At 46.6% G+C, this 23,271-nt stretch overlaps 2 long non-coding RNA genes across 2 annotated transcripts; one reads left to right on the plus strand and one right to left on the minus strand.

Moving 5' to 3' along the window:
* Positions 1-864: 864 nt before the first annotated feature.
* Positions 865-16,560, minus strand: LOC136114619 (uncharacterized). The gene is made up of 4 exons (XR_010653108.1): positions 16,443-16,560; positions 3,346-3,499; positions 1,779-1,883; positions 865-1,134 (listed from the first exon to the last, which is right to left on the minus strand). It is a non-coding gene; the product is annotated as an uncharacterized lncRNA (long non-coding RNA).
* LOC139826345 (uncharacterized) lies at positions 15,779-20,906 on the plus strand. The gene is made up of 2 exons (XR_011736283.1): positions 15,779-16,038; positions 16,452-20,906. It is a non-coding gene; the product is annotated as an uncharacterized lncRNA (long non-coding RNA).
* The last annotated feature ends 2,365 nt before the right edge of the window (positions 20,907-23,271 follow it).

Here is a 23,271-nt window from a genome sequence, read left to right on the forward strand (position 1 = left end):
AAGTTGTACAGCAAATCAGTCAGCACTTGGGAATAGACTGGCAACTACATACCCCTTATCATTCTTAATCCAGTGGCCAGGATAAAAAAAAAAAAAATGAAATGAATCATCTAATTAAACAACAAATTGTAAAATTGGGGCTCAGTCTTGGCCTTTGGCCCTCTTGCATATGAACAAGGCCAAGGGCAAAGGAAGGGTTAAATCATTTTGAAATCCTTTATGGGATACCCTGTAGTGTGCAGAAGGGGATGTCTGCACAAGAAGGGCATGAAATTATGACTTCTTACATGGTAGTATTGGGTAAACAACTTAACAAAACTGGGAACCGTGTTTGGAACTCAGAGTAGGGGTCTGGATGGGCCAATACATAACATCCAGTTGGGAGATTATGTATATGTGAAGTCTCTTGCAAAAAAAGACTTTGGAACCACAATAGGAAGGTCCATTTCAAGTCCTCCTGACATCCTTCACTGCTATCAAGATTAAAGAATGGAATGCCTGGATCCATCATTCTAGAGTGAAGAAAGCCTGTAAAGCACCATGAAGGGTAACCCAGGCACAACCTGGAAAATGGTGTTTCTTACAGTCATAACCTTAGCACATGGGTGGGACTAAAATTGGCATGAGCAAGATCTGAATAAAACCATGGGGGGACGCTTTAAATTGGTGCTTTGAAATCAAAACAATCAGAGTATATATATATTACATTGCCCACTTCTGCAGGAGAGAGCTTTAAATTTATAGTAATTAACCTAATTTCTATCAAAGAAATTAGGTTATGTCCACCTTGAGATGTTTTGGTCCTTCTGGACCTTCTGGGTAACCTTTTGGTCCCTTTGGTCCTTCTGGGTGGTTGGCCTGGGTGGCACTTAGTACCTCAGCAAGAAGAAACCCAAAAGAGAAGACAAATGCTACAGCTGCAGTGAGTGGGGTCACCACGCCCAAGAATGCCAGCTCCCATCGCAGTCCAGAAGATGCCGTTTCTGCCGGAGCACCAACCATATGGTTGTCAGCTGCCCCAAAAGAGCTCAACAGCGCAGCAGACAAACACCGGGAGCCTGACTCTTGCATTAACATTAAAAAAACTGTTTAAGGATAGAGATGGGTTTTCTCAGGTGGAAGTAGTCTTCTTACCTGTGGCCAAAGAAAACATAGATAAAGAATCATCACATTACTAAAATAATTTACTAACCTCTTAGAAAAGGGGGGATTGATACAGGGAATTAACAATTAACTAATTAACACTTAAAGAACTAACCCTACCCCACATCACTAAAGCTAACCCTTTAACCCACATCATTATTGCTTAGCTTTGCTTAACTCTGTGTAACTTATTGTACAAGAAACAGGAGTTCACTAACGCCTTGCAAAGATAATAATCCTTGGGTGCATCCTTGGGTGAACTAGATAACAGAAACTTGGGCACAGGACAGGAGATACGTCAGTTTTAACCAAATCAGCAGTCTGAGACCTAACCAACTCATCACACTGGACCAAAGGTGAACGTGTACAGACAAAGAGGATCTGGGTTCATGATCACCGCGCAGCTGCAACCAGGAGGAGCCGGAAGTGTAGACTATGGAAATGGTCTCCCAGAACTCATTGTAATAAGAACCGCCTTCTTGGGGACAGGTTATGAATATGTATAGGCATTCCTAAAACTTTCATGAATATGTAACACTTTACTGCATTTAACCAAGCTCACAGCTACTGTAATTTTACACACGTATTAGGTGAAATGATTCCCCGTGTGTCTGGCGTCATAAATAAATACATACCTTCCTTATAACCTCAAGGGTTGTAAGGTCATTTCTGCGCCTCAAAACTGTCTGTAATGATCTAATGATCTCTTGTAGTGATTTATTTTGTCCTGCTCTTCTTGCCTTAAAAACATTAATTGCAACAAAGTATTATACTTCAAGGTTCTATCCGTCAGCCACTATTCCCATTCATCTGACACAGCAGCCAACACTGATTTCAATATTTAACAACATCTTCCTTCCTCATACTTCTGAGTGCTTTCCTATGTTCTAAAACACCTCCCAATATCGATTTCTTAGGAACAACACTGAAAACAGTCATTTCTGACCCCATCTTGTAAGTAAAAACCTTGAGAAGAGGGAGGGAGCGGGGGGAAGCACAGGGCTGCTTGCAGCATGAGTGGGAAAAGTGGGGAGAAGGCCCACAGTGCACCCACATGAACAATATCATAAAGAAACAACTACAACAACAACCAGTAAAACAATTAACTCACATTCCTGACAAGCTGCTTGACTTTCAGAGAGGCAATACACAGAAGCACGTAATATGTACTGTAAATCTCGCAGATAACATGTTGATAGCAAACATTAGCATTCTCTGCTGCTAATTTCAACACCAGCGCTTCCTTAGCTTCTAAGTTTTCAACCTGCTTATTGATGGCCTCTTGAAAATGGTCAATAAATTATATGTAATTCTCATTGGGACCCTGATTAATAGTTGTAAATAATGTAGCTGCTTTGTTGGTTTCAGGCACCTTTATCATAGTTTGACATGCAAGGTCTATTGACTACCTCAGGATTTCAGAAACTAATCACTCCTGTAATTGTGGTGTGCCAATTAGTATCTCTTCCAAGAGCTAGAGGATACCTGCCTCTTTCAACGAATCCCCATTGTTCCGTCCTAAATGATCCATAGCTGTTACAATGCATAGGTCTAATTTTGGTTGAGTCTTTCATGGTTTTATCTGATCCCGGGGCAACACATACACATACTCTTTTTTCCTTTTAACTTTTCAAGAAAATGCTGCAAAACCTCATCTTCATCCGAGTCATCAGATAACGCGGACTGGAACAGTGCTGGAGAATCATTAGTCAGCATTTTTCCTCCCTCTGCCCTGGACTGCTGAGCCATCGGGGGCACCCAAGGCACTGCAGGGGATGGAGTAGGGGGGGTATCAAAGACACTAACTGGGTAAGCTTCACAGACATTTTCAAGTTTCTTATCAGGCTGCAACGCTGCAAAAATTTCAGCAGCAGCAGATCGTTCAGCCTTAAAATCTTTTAAGGTAGTAATTATAAGCTTTCATGTAGTAACTAATGATTTAGCTTCTTTATCTCCATTGCTGACCTTATCCCATAATTTCTGCCCTATATCGTCCCAAAGTTCACGTTTAAAAGCCTTATTGGTTTCTCCCAGGTAGCCGTTAGTTCTACACCAAACTGACAATCTACGTATATTACTTTCTTTATATTTAAGTCCTCTCTGAGAGAACATGCAGGAGGAGCTTAACTACGGCTTGTTCTTTAGAGGATACGTTTTGCCCCATAACTTCACTCTTCCCTCCTCCTGCCCCCAGCCACTCACCTTTTCTGGTGATCTGTCAACGAAACTATCCCTGGGGCATCTGTACACCTCCATCCAGTCTTCAGTCCAGCTCAACCGCCTCATGCCGGGCCATTCCAGGCTTTTCCCCAATCCTACTGAGACGCCATTCAGAGTATCACATCAGGGTCATCATCTGTTGGAGCAAATAAAGGACTCAGCATTCCGATTCAATGTGAATTACACAAAGCCGATTTACTACAGAAACAAACCTCTTTATATATGCAGTTATTTCCTGATCACGCGTCCACGCTCCAAGTATGCATTAACTGATTGGATATCATCTATGTTCACGATCTGTCCACACACCTCAGTCTCACTGCTGATAGGTCTGTTGATTTACGTCGTGTTGCTGCCTTGCAGCTGCTCAACTCTTTTACTTCCACAGCAGATCCTGCTTTCAGCTTTCCAAGGTGGCCTTGAAATTCCTTTGGGCCTGGCTAGTTCAGTAACAAATCTACATCTAATAGAAACCCATCCACAAGTTGGCAAGTAAAAATGTAGTGGTTATTGTTTATCTCCAGTATTCCCTCTACTTCACTGTTTTTCACAAACGCTTCTTGCGTGGTTTCTTTGTTGGGCTTATGGAAGACCTGCCTACCTCAAAGCTTTTAGTATTATATGCTGTATCTACATGACGGCTTTATGCAACAGAATAATTACACTGACATAACTGCACATACTACATTCTCAGTACTGTACTACTACAGTGAAGCTCACCATGGTTTAAAGCTGAAGGTAGTGTGAAGACCCAGTTGATATTTAGGCTCAGTTTTATACACGACTGCTAAGAGGATTCTAGCATCTTGTTTCCCCGCCTCCTACTCTCCTGCAGCAAATCCTATGTAATCACTCACACTTTCCTCTGGCTCCTTGACCCCAAATGATGAGTGCAGTTGGCTATCTTCAATCATAGAAACATAGAATGTCCTGAGTTGGAAGGGACCCACAACGATCATCAAGTCCAACTCCTGTCCCTGCATATTACATCTCCACAGTTCACACCATGTGTCTGAGGACATTGTCCAGTCTCTCCTTGAATACTGTCAGGCTTGGGGCCATGACTACCTTCCTGGGGAGCCTGTTCCTGTGCTCCACCACCCTCTGTGTGAAGAACCTTTTCCTAATGTCCAATCTAAACCTCCCATAGCACATCTTGCAATTCCCTCAAGTTCTGTCATTGGTCTCTAATGAGAAGAGTTCGGCACTTACCCCTCCTCCTCCCCTTGTGAGGAAGCTGTAGACCATGATGAGGTCTCCCCCTAGTCTCCTCTTCTCCAGGCTGAAGAAACTAAGTGACTTCAGCTGCTCCTCATATGGTTTCCCCTCCAAACCCTTCACCAACTTTGTAGCCCTCTTCTGGACACTCTCCAGTAGCTTAATATCTTTTCTTTGACTGAGGCACCCAGAACTGCACACAGTGCTCCAGGTGAGGCCACACCAATGCAGAGAGAGCAGAACTATCACATCCTTTGAGCATCTGGCAATACTGTGCTTGATGCATCCCAGGACACGGTTGGCCCTCTTGGCTGCCAGGGCACATGGTTGGCTCATGTTAAGCTTGCCGTTGACCGGAACCCCCAGATCCTTCTCCGCGGAGCTGCTTTACAGCATCTCGTCCCCCAGATTGTATGTACAACCAGGGTTGCTGTGTCCCAGGTAAAAATCCGGCACTTGCCCTTGTTGAACTTCATGTGGTTGGTGATTGCTCAGTTCTCCAATTTGTCCAGATCCCTCTGCAGGGCCTCTCTGCCCTCGAGAGTGTCAACAGCTCCTCCCAATTTTGTCTCAGCAGCAGACTTACTAAGTATTACCTCAAGTCCTGTGTCTAAGTCATTTATGAAGACATTGAAGAGTACTGGCCCTAAGACGGATCCCTGTGGAACCCCACTAGTGACTGGTTGTCAGGTCAACATAACCCCATTTACTCTAACCCTTTGAGCCTGGCCTGTCAGCCAATTGCTCACCCACTGCATTGTGTGCTTACCCAGCTGTATGCTGGCCATCTTGTCCAGGAAGATACTGTGAGAGCCAGTATCAAAGGCTTTACTGAAATCCAAAAAAATCACGTTGACAGGCTTCCCTTGGTCAACTACATGGGTAACCTCATCACAGAACAAAATTAAGTTGGTCAAGCAAGACTGTCCCCTCATGAACCCATGCTGGCTGGGACCAATGACCATTGTCGTTCAGATGTTTTTCAATACCTCACAGAACAATCTCCATGATTTTGCCAGTCACTGAAGTGAGGCTGAAAAGCCTGTAGTTGTCAGAGTCATCCCTGTTGCCCTTCTTGTACATTGGGACAATGTTTACCAGCTTCCAGCCTTCCTGGACCTCTCAAGACTCCAAAGAGCATTGAAAAATCACAGAGAGAAGTCTAACTATGATGTCAGTCAGCTCTTTAGGCACCCTTGGATGAATCACATCAGGCCCCATCAACTTGTAGGAATCTAGCTGGAGTAGCAAATCCCATACAGTAGCAAATCTCATGTTTGTCTAGTCTTCATCTTCCTTCAGGAGAAATTGACTGCTGGTTCCTGACATGAGCAGTTCAGAACAAAGGCTGTTTCTTTTATGTGCTCTGTGCTGGGACTGCACTCTTTTCATTGTCTTAACAACATAGCAGATATCACAGAATATTAGAGATCAGAAGGGACCTCAAAAGATCATCTAGTCCAATCCCCCTGCAAGAGCAAGAACACTTACATGAGTTTACACAGGAAGGTGTCCAGGTGGGTTTTGAACGTTTCCAGAGTAGGAGACTCCACACCCCCCCTGGGCAGCCTGTTCCAGTGTTCTGAGAACCTTACTGAGAAAAAGTTTATTCTCAAATTTAAGTGGAACCTCTTGTGTTCCAGTTTGAACCCATTACCCCTTGTCCTATCATTGGTTGTCACCGAGAAGAGCCTGGCTCCATCCTCGTGACACTCACCCTTTATGTATCTGTAAACATTAAACGGTCACCTCTCAGTCTCCTCCAAACTAAAGAGACTCAGCTCACTCAGCCTTTCCTCATAAGGGAGGTGCTCCACTCCCTTAATCATCTTGGTTGCCCTGCGCCGGACTCTCTCCAGCAGTTCCCTGTCCTTCTTGAACTGAGGGGCCCAGAACTGGACACAATATTCCAGATGGGGTCTCACCAGGGCAGAGTAGAGGGGAAGGAGAACATCTCTGGACTTACTAACCATCCCCCTTCTAATACACCCCAGGATACCACTGGCCTTCTTGGCCACAAGGGCACAGTGCTGGCTCATGGTCATCCTTAAGTCCACCAGGACCCCCAGGTCCCTTTTCCCTACACTGCTCTCTAATAGGTCATTCCCCAACTAATACTGGAACCTGGGGTTGTTCCTACCCAGATGCAAGACTCTACACTTGCCCTTGTTATATTTCATTAAAGTTTTCCCCACCCAACTCTTCAGCCTGTCCAAGTCTCGCTGGATGGTAGCACAGCCATCTGGCATGTCAGCCACTCCTCCTAGTTTAGTGTCATCAGCAAACTTGCTGACAGCGCCCTCTATTCCCTCATCCAAATCACTGATGAATATATTGAATAGTACTGGTCCCAGTACTGACCCTTGAGGGACTCCACTAGACACAGGCCTCCAACTAGACTCTGCCTCATTGACCACAACTCTCTGGCTTCTTTCCTTCAGCCAGTTCGCAGTAAACCTCACTACCGCTCTGCCATCATCTATCCACCTCATTGCATCCTCATAAAAGGCTATGAGGTTGGTCAAACACGACTTCCCCTTGGTGAAGCCACGCTGACTGCCCCTAATGACCCTCTTACCCTTGATATGCCTTGAGATGGCACCAAGGATAAGCTGTTCCATCACTTTCCCAGGGATGGAGGTGAGGCCGACTGGTCTATAGTTACCCAGGTCCTCCTTCTTGCCCTTTATGAAGACTGGAGTGACACTGGCTTTCCTCCAGTCCTCAGGCACCTCTCCCGTTTCCCAAGACTTGGCAAAGATGATGGAGAGTGGTCTAACAATGACCTCAGCCAGCTCCCTCAGCACCCGTGGGTGCATCCCATCTGAACCCATGGATCTTAATTGCTCCCTAACCCAGTCCTCATCAACTAAGGCAGACTTCTCCTTTTCCTGACTTCCTCTGGGGCCTCAGGAGTACGGGACTCCTCAGGACAGCTTTCAGCAGAGTAGACAGAGACAAAGAAGGCATTCAGTAACTCTGCCTTCTCTTTATGTTCTGTCACCAGGGCACCCACCTCATTCATCAGTGGGCCTACATTGCCTCTGGTGTCAGTTTTATCTGCCACGTATTTGAAAAAGCTCTTTCTGTTGTCCGTGACCCCTCTCGCCAGGTTTAATTCTAAGGAGACCTTAGCTTTCCTAGTTGCCTCCCTACATCCTCTGACAACAGCCTTATATTCTTGCCAAGTGGTCAGCCCCTCCCTTCCATGATCTGTAAACTCTCCTCTTCCACTTGAGCATACCCAGCAGCTCCCTGTTTAACCACGCAGGTCTCCTGGCTCCCTTCCTTGACTTCCTACATGTCGGGATGCTCTGATCTTGTGCCGTTCCTGAAGCAGTCCCTGAAAACTAACCAACTATCTTGGGCCCCTTTACCTTCAAGCAGCCTTGCCCATGGGATTTCCCCTAGCAATTGCTTGAAAAGGCCAAAGTTTGCCTTGCTGAAGTCCAGGGTTGCAATTCTGCTTGCTATTTTGTTCCTGCCGCATGAGATCCTTAACTCCACCATTTCATGGTTGCTGCAATCAAGGCAGCCCTCAGCCTTTACTGCTTCAACCAGACTGTCCTTGTTAGTGAGGATGAGGTCCAGCAATGCACCTCTCCTAGTCATCTCCTCCACCATTTGCAACAGAAAGTTATCGTCAAGGTACTGGAGGAACCTCCTAGACTGTGGCTGGCTGGCTGAGTAGTCCGTCCAGCAGACATCAGGGAAGTTAAAATCCCCCACCACAACCAGGACCTGTGATTGTGAGGCTGCTCTCAGCTGCCTGTAGAAGACCTCATCAACTTCCTCACCCTGATCTGGTGGCCTGTAATAGACACCCACAAGAGTATCACCCCTGCCAGCCTGCCCCATAATTCTCACCCATAGACTCTCAACTCGCTCCTCATCCGTGCCTGGACAATACTCAATACACTGTAGTTGCTATCTCACATAAAGAGCAACTCCACCATCACGCCTGGCTGGCCTGTCTTTCCTGAAAAGGACATAGCCATCCATGACCACATTCCAGTCATGTGAGCTGTCCCACCATGTCTCCGTAATTGCCACAGGTCATAATCTCCTGCCCAAACACTGGTTTCTAACTCCTCCTGCTTATTCCCCATGCTGCACGCATTGGTGTACAGGCATTTCAGAGAGCAAGCCAAGCACACCGATTTCACCCTAAGGGGTGTGGGAGGCCTCCCAGTCTTCATCAACTCTAGAGTGATGCCCCATTGATGCAAGCCCAGCTACAACCCCATCCCCCTTCGAATCTAGTTTAAAGCTCTCCAAATGAACCCTGCTATTTCCTGTCCCAGCATCCTTTTTCCCCTGCAAGAATAACCTTTCTCACATATCACTGTCTGAACTGGTGTCTTGTAAAACCAGCCGTTATCAAAGAACCCAAAGCCCTGCCTGTAGCACCAGTCTTGTAGGCAGTTGTTTACGAACTGAACTTTTCCATCCCATGTCATCATCCAAAAATGGAAGAAGGGAAAAGAAAATCACTTGAGCCCCAGACTCTTTTACCATCCGTCCCAAGGCCTTGAAAACTTTTTTCATTCCCCTCAGACTGCAGGATGCAGCTTTCTCCCCATCTGTCTGGAAGATCAGCACTGGGTAGTAGTCTGTTGGGTGCACCAGGTTGGGGAGCATCCTGGTGATGTCCCTGATCCGGACTCCAGGTAGACTACAAACTTCCCTGTGATGAGGGTCAACTCTGCATATTGGGCCCTCCATCCCTCTCAGAAGGGAATTGCCTACTACAATTACCCTTCTTTCTTTCTTATCTGAGGCAATCTTGAGGCATGGAGTCAACTGCCTCTTTCTATGTGACCTTGTAGGCAGGCCTTGCACCACATCCTCATCTACCTCTTCTTCAGGATCCAGGGCCTCAAACCTATTATGGAGTGGCACCTGGGGAAGCAAAGCAGGTAGGGAGGGGGGTTGCCCACGGCACCGAACTGAAACTTGCTTCCAACCCTCGTCATCTTTTCATTCCCCTACCTCTGCCTGACAGCAACAGGGCAGGGGCTGTCTCGGGTCTTCCCTGTCTACCCAGCAGGGAAGGGGGTCCATCACCTTTTGGGGGGTATTCCCCTGAAGCCTCTCTGAGTGGCATGCCAGGGAGTTACTCCACCAGTTGATCTCCTTTTCACACTCCCTGATGGACCTCAGTGTCTCCACCTCCTTAAGTTTCACAACCATGCTAAGCAGATCTTACACCTGCTGACACCTCACACAGGTGGAACGCTACCCTCCCTTCCCTGGCAGCAGCAGGCTCTGGCACTCCCTGCAGCCAGACACCTGAACAGCCGCGGTTCTGGGCAGGCAGTTGGTCTGAGTTGCTACAGTCTTTTTGAGACAAGCTCTCTTTCTGGACTAGACCATGGTCAGTAGCAGTCTGGGACAGTGGCAATAGGTGAGAGGGTCTAACAAGCAAAAAGTGACAACCTCTGCACCCTAGTGCACAAGTTACCACACCCACTGCTGCAGCACAGTGTGGGTGCTACTCACCTGCGTCACAAACTGGTTGCCTCTCCTACCGCCTGGTAAGCAGCAATGTATTGCTGTCCTCTCAGAGGCTTTTTCAAGGCAGGGGCGGGGGTGTTATTGCCTGTTATGGTTCACCCCGTAACAATGGTGTCCTGGTTCAGGAACGGCACGGCAACCATGCTTGGGTTGCTCGGTCCATCAGCTCGCAGACACCAATGTGGTGGACGGCAAATGGCGTTTATTGGTAGGTAATGAAGCAATATATACCTTGAGTTTTACGACGTCACTTCCGCCTGCTCAGGTAACATACGAAACACTACACCTATCAGGGGAGGGGCCACTATCTTCCCGTACAGCGCGAGATCTTCCGAACGCAAGACTCTAACTACCTACATTTCCCCCCCCCTTATGCACAACTAAATTAGCTAAGATACAAAAGTCTTAAAAAAGATATATGCTTCTTAGTGTAATACAGTGTAAAAAATCTTTCGAGGTAGACTTCATAACATAAAATATAAGGCACAGTGAACAGGTGAAAACTATGAGGTAGATATTAATAATGAGGTATTAGTAGGGATAACTAGGGATAAGATTAGTAAATACTTTTCTTAAAGTAGTTGCTGGCGTTCAAGCAAAAGGATATTAACTTGCTCTAGCCGGCTCTTAACAAACGACATCAGCCTATTCAGAATGCAGGGCCCGAAAATCAGTGTCAGAACGATCATTATGATCGGCCCTGCTAGGGTGGATATCAGGGCTGTTAACCATGGCGAGTGGTTAAACCATGAATCAAACCATCCTTGTTGGGCTTCCCTATCTCTTCTTCTTTTTTCTAGACCCTCCCTAAGTTTGGCCATTGTGTCTCTGACAACTCCTGTGTTATCTGCATATACACAACATTCTTCTCCTAAAGCTGCACAAAGTCCTCCTCGTTGTAACAATAAACCCCAGAATCAAGATCAAATGAAGGCATCGCAGCTTCCCACCACGGAGGCTGCTTTGCTGTTGTCTGGACTCTTCCTGTGCAGAATTCTCAGGCTCAGACAGGACGTTTGCTGATTTGTTGACATCGTCTGTCACCGGGGCGTACAGGCTACAAGGGCGGCCAATGTTCCGTTCCTGAAAACAAAAACTCACAGTTTTCATTAGTTTTATTCTAAAGCTCTGGTTTAATGGACTTAAGCGGACACCATTTGACCCTGCCATCTTTTTTGACCGCCGCATACCCTCGTCCTGTCAAAACCAGTTTCCAGCCTTTTTCCCAGTCTCCCAGCTCATTTCTGACTACAACTGGGGGACCCTCTTCCAGTGCTCGAGTGGCCCAATGTTTTTGGACAGGACTATTCACCTCCTCTCCCCTAGGGAATTGATTCAGTGCTAGCAAGGCAGTCGCTAGCAAACGTGCCTGGTCTCCTGAGGGAATGGTGGAGGTAAAACCTTCTGTTTTTGCCAAGACTTCCAGCTTGGATTTCAGGGTTTGATTTGCTCGCTCGACTATAGCTCGACCTGTGCTATTATATGGGATACCGTGTATTAGCGTAATACCCCATTTCTGAACGAATGCCTGGGTTGATTTGGACACAAAATTCGGACCATTATCCGTTTTGATCTGATTAGGGACACCAAGCCATGCCATGGCCGTCAGCCAATGTTGGATGGTTGCTTTGGAGTCAGTCTTAGAGTGTTGTGTGGCTATGATTACCCCGCTATATGTGTCTACGGTTACCGCTAGCCACGCTCGAGGTCTCAGCAACTGACAGAGTGTGAAGTCCGTCTGCCACACCTCGGAAGCTTTAAGACCTCTGGGGTTGACTCCACTGGACCACAGTAGCGCCTTTTGACAGTGGGGACACGTAGCTACTATGTGTTTTGCGTCGGCGGTTGAAACCCCACATCTCTTAACTAGCGCTTTGGCTCCAATGTGGAGGGACTCGTGTAGCTGACGGGCATCTCTCAGTGTCCATACCCCTTTTGCAGCGACATCTGCTTTATCGTTACCGATCTGGTAAAACCCTTTGATCGGGTCGTGGCTGTTGACGTGGATGACCGATATGGTGCCTTTCCGGGAGAAAAGTGCTTCTTCCAGCATTAGGGCAGCCGTGGTTGTGGACACGCCGGGCCCCGTCATGGCCATGCAAAGTTTTGCTACGAACAATGAATCAGTCACTATGTTGAGGTGTTCCATTGGGAACAGTCCGCACGCCAGTACCACAGCCGTCGCTTCTAATTGCTGGACTGAAAGCGCACAATCGGTCATTTTAACGCAGTGCCATTCTTCTCCTGATTGCCACACTGCTGCTGCAGTTGAGGTCGCTGAGGATGCGTCTGTGAAGACTGTTGGTCCCTGCTGGGGTCGGTCCAAGATCTTCTGTGGGAGGTCGATGTTGACAATTTTCAGCATTTGAGCCCAAGGCGGCTTGATAGCGTACTGGACTTCTCCGCGAAATCCGGCAAGGGCTATAGCCAGAGATTCTGACATCGCTACTGATTGCGTTAGCGACTGTTTGCGAAAGGGTAGGTATATCGTGGCAGGTTCGATACCTAGGTATCTTAAAGCGAGTTTTCGGCCTTTCATGGTGAGGTTACCAAGGCACTCAACTCCTGGAGAGAATGCACGTGACGGTTTCCCCAGGACTATCCACTGTATTGGCCGACCTTTATCTTGGGGACCCTGGGCTAATGCCCCTACTCCCCCTCCTTCTGTGAAGTATACATACAGATCAAGTGGTTCTTTCGGGTTCCACCTGGCCAGTGTGCTTGATGATACTTGTTGTTCGATAAAATCGAGAGTTCATTGCTTCTGTCGACAGAGTCTTCTGCTCCCATGGGTTTTTTCCTTTTAAAAGGTCGTACAGGGGAGTCATGATCTCGGGAGGAATCAGGACGATATTGCGGAGCCATTGTAAGGATCCCACTAGTTGTTGCGCGTCATGGAGTGTTTTGATGTCCCGACGGATTTTTATCTGAGGAGGGGTTATGTAAGAGCCTGTGATCCCCACTCCCAAGAAACTTACACAGGGTCCTTTTTTAATTTTAGCACTCGCGATTTCGAATCCGTTTGTCTTCAGAGTCTCCGAGACCGTTAGCACTAGCTGGTCCACCTGACTACCTGACGGTGCAGCGATCAGAATGTCGTCCATGTATTGAATGATAGTCGCGGTCAGGTCACTGCGTCGGACTGGTGCCAGTGCCCGATCCACCGTGATCTGGCAGATGGTAGGCGAGTTGATCATTCCTTGAGGCAGCACTTTCCACTGGAAGCGTAAGTTAGGACGTTGGCTATTTGGAAATACAACGGAAAAAGCAAACCGCTCCTTGTCTTCATCATGTAGAGGTATCAAGAAAAAACAGTCTTTAATATAAAGGACGGCGCAAGGTTGCCCTTCTGGTATCATAGAGTTCATAGGCAACAAAGTCTGAACAGGACCCATTGGTTGAATTGTCTTGTTTACCTCACGCAGATCATGTAGGAGACGAAACCCTTCACCGGTTCGCTTGGGTATGACGAAAACTGGAGTGTTCCATGGGCTAGTAGAAGGCTCTATATGACCTCGTTGTAGTTCGCGGTCGACAAGCTCGAGAAGAGCATCCATTCGAGGCTTCAACAGGGGCCACTGCTCGACCCACACTGGGTTGGGCGATTTCCACGTCAGTTTGATCGGCGGGAGTGGGTGTGCGGCAGTGGCCCTTACGGTAAATTTGTCACCCTGGCTTTTAGGAGAGCTAAAGCATCCCTTCCCAACAGAGGAGGGACTCCTGACATGACATAGGGGAAGAGAGTAATTGTTTTCTCTGGTCCCTTTTCAGTGTTTAGCGTGATGGCGATCAATCGAACGCTCTTCCGAGCTCGGGTTAGTCCCCCTACTCCACCCACCATGGGGGCATCCTCAAGTTCCCAACATGGGGGCCAGTTCGTCTCAAGGATAACTGTAACATCTGCTCCGGTATCAATCAAAAAGGGGACGCTGATGGTGATGCTATTTGAGGTATTATAAAGGGAACAGATCCCCCACACCACTGGTGGGTTATCACACCTCACGGCCAGTGCCACCCAGGGGTCTCGCCCCCCGAGGGTGGAACTTGCTGTCCCTGAGATGAGGGTAGGTTCGGCTGAACCGTTGGTTGGGATATAAAATTGGTTGCCTCTCGAGGGGGTGGAGGGTTCTGGAGCACCGGGTTCGGAAGCACTGGTTTCGGAAGCACCGAGTTTGGAAGCACTGTATTCGGAAGCACCGGGTTTGGAAGCACTGTATTCCACCCAGGGTTGGCATAATTGGACCGCCGCATGTCCCAAGTGGGAGAGGGCTGTGTGCGGCCCAATTGCCCCCTCCCCGACCCATTTCCCTGGTGTTTTGACCTGCATTGCCTAGCGAAGTGCCCTTTCTTTCCACAGGCCCAACACGGCCCTTTGGGTCGGTTTTGAAGTGAAGGGAACGAGACTGATGGACCCCCATACTGAGGACAATTTGATGTGACATGGCCTGCTTGGCCACACTTAATACATGCCATCACGCTAGCTATTGCGGTGCGAACAGCTGCCTGGATTGGGGCCAAATGCTCTTCTTTTGAGACATGCTTAATCATGTCTGCAATGCTGGACCCCGCTGGCAGTGACCGCAAGATTTCTTTAGTTGCCGAATTACACTGCTGGCGTAGGCATTCTGCCACAACTGGGCCTTTTGCCTCCACGGGCAGTGGCGAAGAGTCGACCGCTGCCTGGAGACGATCTACGAATTGCGTGAAGCTCTCACTCTCGCTTTGTTTTATTGTTGACCAGGGGGATGGTTTGGCAATGACTCTGGAGGCTGTGCGAATGGCTTCTCTGGCTGCACGAGTGGTTGTCATAACTTCATGGGCCCGCAGGCCCTGTGCCTGTGCCTGGGGGGTGATCATTGCTGGGTCCGTGCCCATGAGCCGCTGCAGGCTGGAGCCATGCAGTGGGTGATCCGCCCCAGCCACCTGGGCCAGCTGTCTCGCACAGTTATCCTCCCACTCCTGTTTAAAAACAATCATCCCTGCCCCGTCAAAGATCAGCCTGCAAGTTTGTTTTATATCAAACGGGAGCATGTCGTCCCCCCCGAAAACACCATCTATGAGGGTGGAGACCATGGCTGAATTAATCCCTTTGTCCGCGATGGCTTTAACAATCCCTTGCACATCCTTAGGGTTTATCGGTGTGTGAACCCTCTGTCCCCCGTCCGTCACCCGGACCGGGAACGCCAGCGCGGCCGATGGAGCCCAATCGGCACACGCGATCTTAATTTTTCTCCAATCCGTGAGAGGAATTTCTTCCCCTCGCGATTCCGCTTTATTTCGGGTGCGGATATTTTTGCTTTTAACTCTGTTTGATCCTGCATCCCCCTCCGAATTTGAATCGGTAACTGAGTCGGAGTCGGAACTCGAGCGGTCAGTTACTTCCGTATCCGATCCGGAACTGGAACTTGAGTCGCTGGTCACTTCCGGGTTCCGGAGCCTTTTACTCGAGTTCCGGCCCCGCCCACTACCCTTGCGGGCGGGATGCTCTCGGCTCCAGCCCCGCTCGTTACGCCTGTGGGCGGGCCGTTCCCGCCCCCTTGGCTCACCCCACCTCCCGCTTGGGGAGGAGTCCCCCCCAAGCGCAGCACCGCCCCAGATGGACGCCCACATCAGCTCTCCACCCCTCGCCCCCGCCTCCACCTCCCCCCCGATCCCCCGCTCTATTGTTCTCCTGATCCATCACTATCTCTCCTTTCCCGCCAGAGGCATCTTCCCCCCGCCCCTCGGCTTTTCCCTGGGGGCCATCTTGGAGCGCATGGGGGAAGTCGAGCCCAGACACCCTCGGACTCCGTTTTCCCAGCGGCGCGAGCCGCCTCGGCTAGCCCGCCCCAGAAAGCTTTAGCTCGCTCCCGCGCGTCTGCGAATGAAACGGAGTCAGAGGAGTAGGGGGAGGAGTCGTCCTCCCGCTGATCTTTGAATTCAGCTCGCTCCTGCTCCTCCGTGAGTGGATCAGGGTTCGGGGGTGGAGGAGGGGGGTCGCCCTCTCGCAGATTCTTAGACTCAACAGGATCGTCATTATCTGAGGGGTGCGGGGTCTGCGTGGTAGCCCCGACTCCCAATTGTGGGGTGACCATTAAACAAGCCTTAGCCGCTTTCCAAGTTTCTTGTGCTCGGATAGCTTTTTGCAAGGCTTGCACGACTTTCCCCCAAGACTTCAGGCTTTTCGCACAACCCGAGGACATAGTCTCCTCGGCCAGTGCTTTAGTGCACTTATCCCACCCCTCCGGGTGGAGAATATCCACCGGCTGCTCAATCACCCCAATTTTCAAAAGCCTTGCAACTGCAAGGGTAAAATCTTTAGTTTTACAGTCTATACCCCATTGCTTACGTAATTGCGATATTACCTTCACTAGGGCCTCCATTTTCCTAGTGGCTATGGGAGCGTCCTCCCCGTCGAAGTAGACCAGCTCCTCGACCACCGTCCACACGAACTCAGGAGACTTTCCCGGGTTTCGGCACCAATTTGTTACGGTTCACCCCGTAACAATGGCGTCCTGGTTCAGGAACGGCACGGCAACCACGCTCGGGTTGCTCGGTCCATCAGCTTGCAGACACCAATGTGGTGGACGGCAAATGGCGTTTATTGGTAGGTAATGAAGCAATATATACCTTGAGTTTTACGACGTCACTTCCGCCTGCTCAGGTAACATACGAAACACTACACCTATCAGGGGAGGGGCCACTATCTTCCTGTACAGCGCGAGATCTTCCGAACGCAAGACCCTACCTACCTACAATTGCCCTCACCGTGGTAACGCCCACTCCACATAAGGTGCTCTCGCAAGGGCTGCTGGGAGCTTCCGGGTCTCTTGAGAACAAAAGTGCTCAATTCAGAGAAAAAACCAAACCAAAACAAAACAAACCCAAACCAACAAAATAAAGGCTTCTCTGTACCTCGATGATTTCGCTTAATCAGGACCCACCAAGCTGGCTCCTATCAGCTGATGTCAGGAACTGGACTGGAAAAATGGTCAACTGAGGAATTCCCAGAGAATTCAAGATTGGGAACACATCATTTCTACTTGATTTTGATAACATTTTACATGACAAAAACATATTGCTTAATAGATTTGCAGACAAGTGAAATCTTTTGAAATCAGTCATGTTTGCATTTTTCAAATCTGACTTCTCTTTTCAAAATATCACATTTTTAAAACAACTTAATACAATCTATTCAGCCATAGGAAGTGCTAGCATGAGAAATATTTGGACAGATTTCTTCAAAAAAGAGACATTCTCTGACTAGAAAAGGAAATGTGCAAGAAGCTGGAAGATGTTTTCTGTTTCCCATTTTGAAGGAGCTTGGTTATAATCAAACATCTTTTCATTCTTTGCACTTTATGCTTATGTCAGTGTTATGTATTTACTCATACAGGAAGGATTGTCTCCTGGCTTTCAGAGGTCCATGTTATCACAGGATCTGTTTCCACCGAAATGATTCACAGAATTCCTATTGACTTCAGCACTTCTGGGCCAAACTAATGGAGGGATGTGCATCTACACCATATGGCTGAATAGGCATGCTGGGTTTGAGGGGTTGTTGTTTCCATCCCCTGTACTAAATGTTTTTTTTTCTTCTATGTAGATTAGGTTATGAATTCTAGGTATTGTCAATAAAAAACTCCAGACATCTCGAGAAAAATGTTTAATAAGAGGTTGTTGGAGAATGGCTTAAAAATAAGGGACATGGGTCTGCAGAGCAGTTGTACAAGCAGAGCCTGTTCTGAAGGTCTTAGCATAAGCAGCAAGACTAGGCCGCGGTGGGAACCGCTGACTGTTTCAGTAAAATCAGCAAGGTCACTGAGACCTTGGCAGAGTTTCACAAACAGCTTTCAACAGCACAAGAATGTAGAATAAGCATAGCTAGCAGCTGCAAGTAGGAGGACCATGCAAATGTGATTGTTAGAGCTTAAGCCAATTAGTAGGTGACAGGTATGCATAATTATCGTGAACTGTATAAGTATATGCTATTCGGGCTAATAAATCGAACTATGCTTTATCACTCATATTGAGTCGACCTGCGTGTTCCTCCGCCACTCAAAAGTGGCGCCCGAACGGGGACCTGAAGTTTCCACTCAGAGCGGCGGATGCAGAAAAGCACCGGTTAGCAGCGAACCGGGGGGCAAAGATCGACCGAATGCTGTTCGACGCGGCGTGTCATTCCAAAGCCTGGACCATCCGAGAGGGGTCCATCGTCTGCGGGGGTTATTGGAAAGGCTGCAACGAGGATAACGGGAAAACGGGAAATTGGAAAAAGTTGAAGTGCCGGCGACATGGATCTCGAGGTAGCCCTAGATTTATTACAGCGCTTTTTAGAAAAGCGGGGTGTAGATTGTATCAAGCAGCTGTCGGGGTTAGTTGCATTAGGAAGAGTGAAGTTATGGAGCAGAACATATTTTCTGAAGAACAAACCGTAGTTAAGCTCCTCCTGCATATTCTCTCAGTGAAAGGACTTAAATAGGAAGAAAGTAACATTCGTAGACTGTTAATTTGGGAGAAACGGACAAGGCTTTTAAACGTTAACTTTGGGACGATAAAGGGCAGAAATTATGGAATAAGGTCAGCAATGGAGATGATAAAGAAGCTAAATCATCAGTAACTACATGGAAGCTTATAAAAGATTTTAAGGCTGAATGGTCTGCTGCTGCTGGAGTTTTTGTAGCGTTGCGGCCTAATAAGAATCCTGAAAGTTGCTGTGAAGTTTACCCGGTTCGTGTCTTTGATACCCTCCCTATTCCATCCCCTGCTGTGCTTTCGGCACCCCCGATAGCTCAGCAGTCCAGGGCGGGGGGAGGAAAAATGCCGAGCGGGTGTCCTCCTGTACCGTTGCCCAACCCTGATGAGAACAGCAAGTCCAAAGAACTGGAGTCAGACAACTTGCCCAAGGAACCTGTGAAAGCTGAGAACGCTAAGGTCGTAAACAAGTGTACTATCAGTCCTTTTACCAATTTGTATCTGCCTTTAGCATCTTTTAACCCTCCAACTTCCACGAGAGAGCAGAAGGAGTCGCCGGATAAGAACTGGGCAAAAGAACTGTGTGAAAGATTAGATCAGCTATTAGCGAGTGAATCCAACAGTCAGTAATATCAAGCTATGAGAGAGGTGCCTGAAACCAACAAAGCAGCCAAATCATTTGCAACTGTTAATCAGGGTCTCAATGAGAATTACATGCTATTTATTGACCATCTTCAAGAGACCATCAATAAGCAGGTTGAAAACTTAGAAGTTAAGGAAGCACTGGTGTTGAAATTAGCAGTAGAGAATGCGAATGTTTGCTATCAGCATGTCATTTGTGGATTTTACAGTACATATTACGTGCTTCTGTGTATTGCCCCTCTGAAAATCAAGCAGCTTGTCAGGAATGTGAGTTAATTGTTTCACTGGTTGTTGTTAGAATTGTTTCTTTGTGGTATAAGTACACCGTAAGACTTTCTCCCCACTTTTCCCACTCACGCTGCAAGCAGCCCTGTGCTTCCCCCTCCTCCCTCCCTCTTCTCAAGGTTTTTACTTGCAAGATGGGGTCAGGAATGACTGTTTTCAGTTGTATTCCTAAAAAATCAGCATTGGGAGGTGTTTTAAAACATAGGAAAGCACTCTGACAAGAAATCATTAAATCTTTTCAGGCAGTTTTACAGGCGGGGCGATTTGAACTTCAGCAAGCTGGGGGAGAATTGACTGATAACACACAGGTCAGAAAACATGTTAAATTCTGCAAGATGCTTTCCTTATTAACCTGTTTTCTTTGTGTATATCTGTTTAAGCATGTTGCAATTTTGGTAGGTCTTTGTTATATGGTACGATAAGTTCACAGTCTGTTAAATCATGAGAATCCGCTGACTCAAGAAGTTCGTTTTGTGATATTACAGAAGATCATGAGTAATTTAGCTCTTTACTGCATGAATGTGATGGTAAAGTTTTTGTGTGTAGTAGCTGTTATTTTTCTTTCTAGCATGTTATCCTGGTTTTGGGATAACAGTTGTAGCGCACCAGATGAGACACTAATAAAAGCCTTGCCCGGTCCAGCTTGCTGCGGCGGCGGGGGGGCGGGTGCCGGTTGGGCTCCAGTGCACACTGACCTGTTTTGTCAGGGAGACCCAGCGGTACCTCTGCCTGGCTGAGCAGTAAGCAGTTCAAAGGTGCAATGCAAAAATTGAGAGATTGTCTTAAATTAGTGTAACTGTGATCTATCTGCATAATTGAACTTGGTATTTGGTTTTCATATCTGAGCTCAGTATTTTAATTTGCATATTTCTATTTGGTACCAAAATAATTTTGTTTGGGGAGATAATTACAAAATGGGAACCGGTTCCACTGCTAAAATTCCACCTTGCTCCCCCTTAGGATGCATCCTTGCACATTAGAGTAATTGCTTATATTGTTAGCTAGTAATTTTGAGAATAGAAAAGAATTTAAATTGTTAAATCTGCTTTGCAAAAAAAAAAAGAAAAAAGAGAGAGAGAGAAAAAAATACTATGATGAACTTGGTATTGTATGAGGTTGTATTGAAAAGTAGCTACAATATGAACTGATTTGGAGTCTGGGAAAATGGAATAATGCATTGATACTTAATATACTGTGTTTTGACATCTGTAAACTGTGAAAGGTAAATGGGGCTGAGGAATGTAACAACTGTTGAGCTAATTGGAACTGTGTATAAAACTCAGCTCACTGTAACCAAGGAGTTTGCCAGAGCCTCCCACTTCGTACCAGCGATTATGCCAGCTGCGTGGCCTTGGCTATATCTGAACTGCAGCAAGAAGAGAGAGAAGAAGAAGAAGAGGAAAAAAAAAAAAAGGAAAAAAACCTGGTTACCCGCTGCTAAGGGGGAAAAAGGGGGGCTCAAAAGAGGTAGTACTCAGTGGTTCTATGTAACCTATGCTTTTAAATTAAGATTCTGCTTCCATGGTTTTTTACATTGATTTGTTGGAGTATCAAATTACATAGTCATAAAATTCTATTTACTATTGAAAGTAAAATGGTAAATGTTATGAAAAAATACCTTTACCACAACAGTAATGCTTTAACTGAAGTGAATATTAAGACTATTAACCAGGGATTGAAAGTTTTAGTCCCTGATATTGAAGGCACTTCTATACATCCTTAACTTTACATGTAAAGAGTCTTCCTGGCAGCAGAGAGACTATTCTGATGGGCTAAGTGTGTGCAGAATCTAGGCCAAAGTACTCAGAGAGGCATGGATGTGTTATACAGAGAAATATTCTCAGCACATAAATAAAATCCGTCTCTTAAGTATGTACATATACTGAAAAAGAGTATTCTTAACTGAAAGGATGTGGTTTTTTTGTCTCCCTTAATCGCACATGTGTTCTCATTTCACTCAGAAATTGCTTATGTATTCTCAGATAGAGTATTACCTCATCAGCTGTGAATCTAGCATGGGCAACAAATCTAAACAAAGAATGTCTTAGCAGAAGGCAATATTGGGGGAAGAGAAAGCTGGTGATCATTTCTATATACCTTGTGTTAATAAGAAATCTTCTCATAGAGAAGAATAGACTTCAAAATATTTTCAATACTCATATATATACAACGGTATAAACTCACATTTTCATGCTACCACCAGACCTGGCCTACCACCAGACCTGATTTCATTCACCAGGAAGATGCTCTGAGAGTCCTGCCCCTGTGAAGAGTCTGAGGTCTCTGAGCTACACAGTGTCCTTACTGATGTGGTGTTAGACTGAGCCAAACTTGCACTGACGCCTGGAAGCAGCATGCAACACCCAAAGTTGTTTTTATTTAACTCTGAAGGATAAAGCAGTGTTTGTGAGGTGCTGCTGATCTCAGCTCAGGAGAGATGAAGGAGGGTGACTGACTTGATATGGCAAAGGAGGTCCTGTGGCCGTTCATACAGTTGAAATTGCCCTCTGAGTTCTGCCCTTGAGCCCCTCCAATTTGGCAGAAGAGGCATTTGATCTTCTTGATGGCTTTGCTGAGCAGAGTCTTGTGGTGGAGGATGTAGACCCATGGGTCCAAAATGGGGTTCACTGAGGTAATGTGGATGGCTTGCAGGTCAGGGTTTTACCTCACATCCCTCACTGATTCTGGCTGATATAGCTGGTTCACAAAGACACGAACATACCCAAGGAGATGTGGGAAGAGAAAGACAAAATTATACATCAGGAAGTAAAGTTTACATTTCAAAGCAGAGATTTCTATTTGCAACTGCAAGCTACAACAAGAGAAGAGGCTGGCAAAGCCAGGTATCTTGGATTGGCAGCCATGAGTTTATTTTGGGAAACGATAAAAAAAACCCAGAGAGATGAGTCGAGGTAGTCTGTAAACCCTGAAGTACCCAAACAATGGGGAACAGGGGAGGGAAATTGCGGCTGGGATTTTGGGGGGAATATAAGCAGGGGCTTTTTGCCCTATTATGTGTGCCTACCTTTAGGTAGAACACCCGGTGTTGCAATATCGTTATTAAAAAAAATTGCTTTGCTGAGAGATCCTGCCTGAGTCTATTTTATTTGCAAAATAATTGTTTCCTACAGATTGAACTTATTTTATGCTTTTTTCCTTTTATTAAGCTTTACTTTGAATTTTTCTTTATTTATTTTATGTTAGCCTACATGATTGGGGAAAAATGGCTGGAAAGCTACCCAGCGGAAAAGGACCTGCTTTAGCAGGTGGGTTGGACTAGATGATCTCCAGAGGTCCCTTCCAATCCTAACCACTCTGTATTTCTGTGATTCTGTATTGGTCAACAGCTGGCTGAACATCAGCCAGCAGAGTGCCCAGATGACCAAGAAGGACAACAGCATCCTGGCTTGTATCAGAAATAGTGTAGCCAGCAGGACTAGGGAAGTGATTGTCACATTGTACTTGGCACTGGTGTGAAATGGAGAAATAAACTTAACAGCAGAGTCAATTATACTGTTAAGCAGGCATTCTTTATTGACAGCACTGGGGAGCTCTGGGGATCATCCTCTGTAAGTGCTCCAATGACTGGAGGCTCTTGCGTTGCTTATATTCACACAATTATTACATATTCATTACAATTTTTGGAAATTTTAAACATACAATATATCTATACTAAGAAATAATTGATGATGTTAGTTACAATTGATTAGTTTCTTACTTACAATATTTCTATAAATTATTAGTTAAATATAAACTAAGTGCTCTGCTTCCAAACAATGTATTACTTAATCT

The sequence above is a fragment of the Patagioenas fasciata genome, chromosome W (assembly GCF_037038585.1).
Source record: "Patagioenas fasciata isolate bPatFas1 chromosome W, bPatFas1.hap1, whole genome shotgun sequence".
Lineage (NCBI taxonomy): Eukaryota > Metazoa > Chordata > Aves > Columbiformes > Columbidae > Patagioenas > Patagioenas fasciata.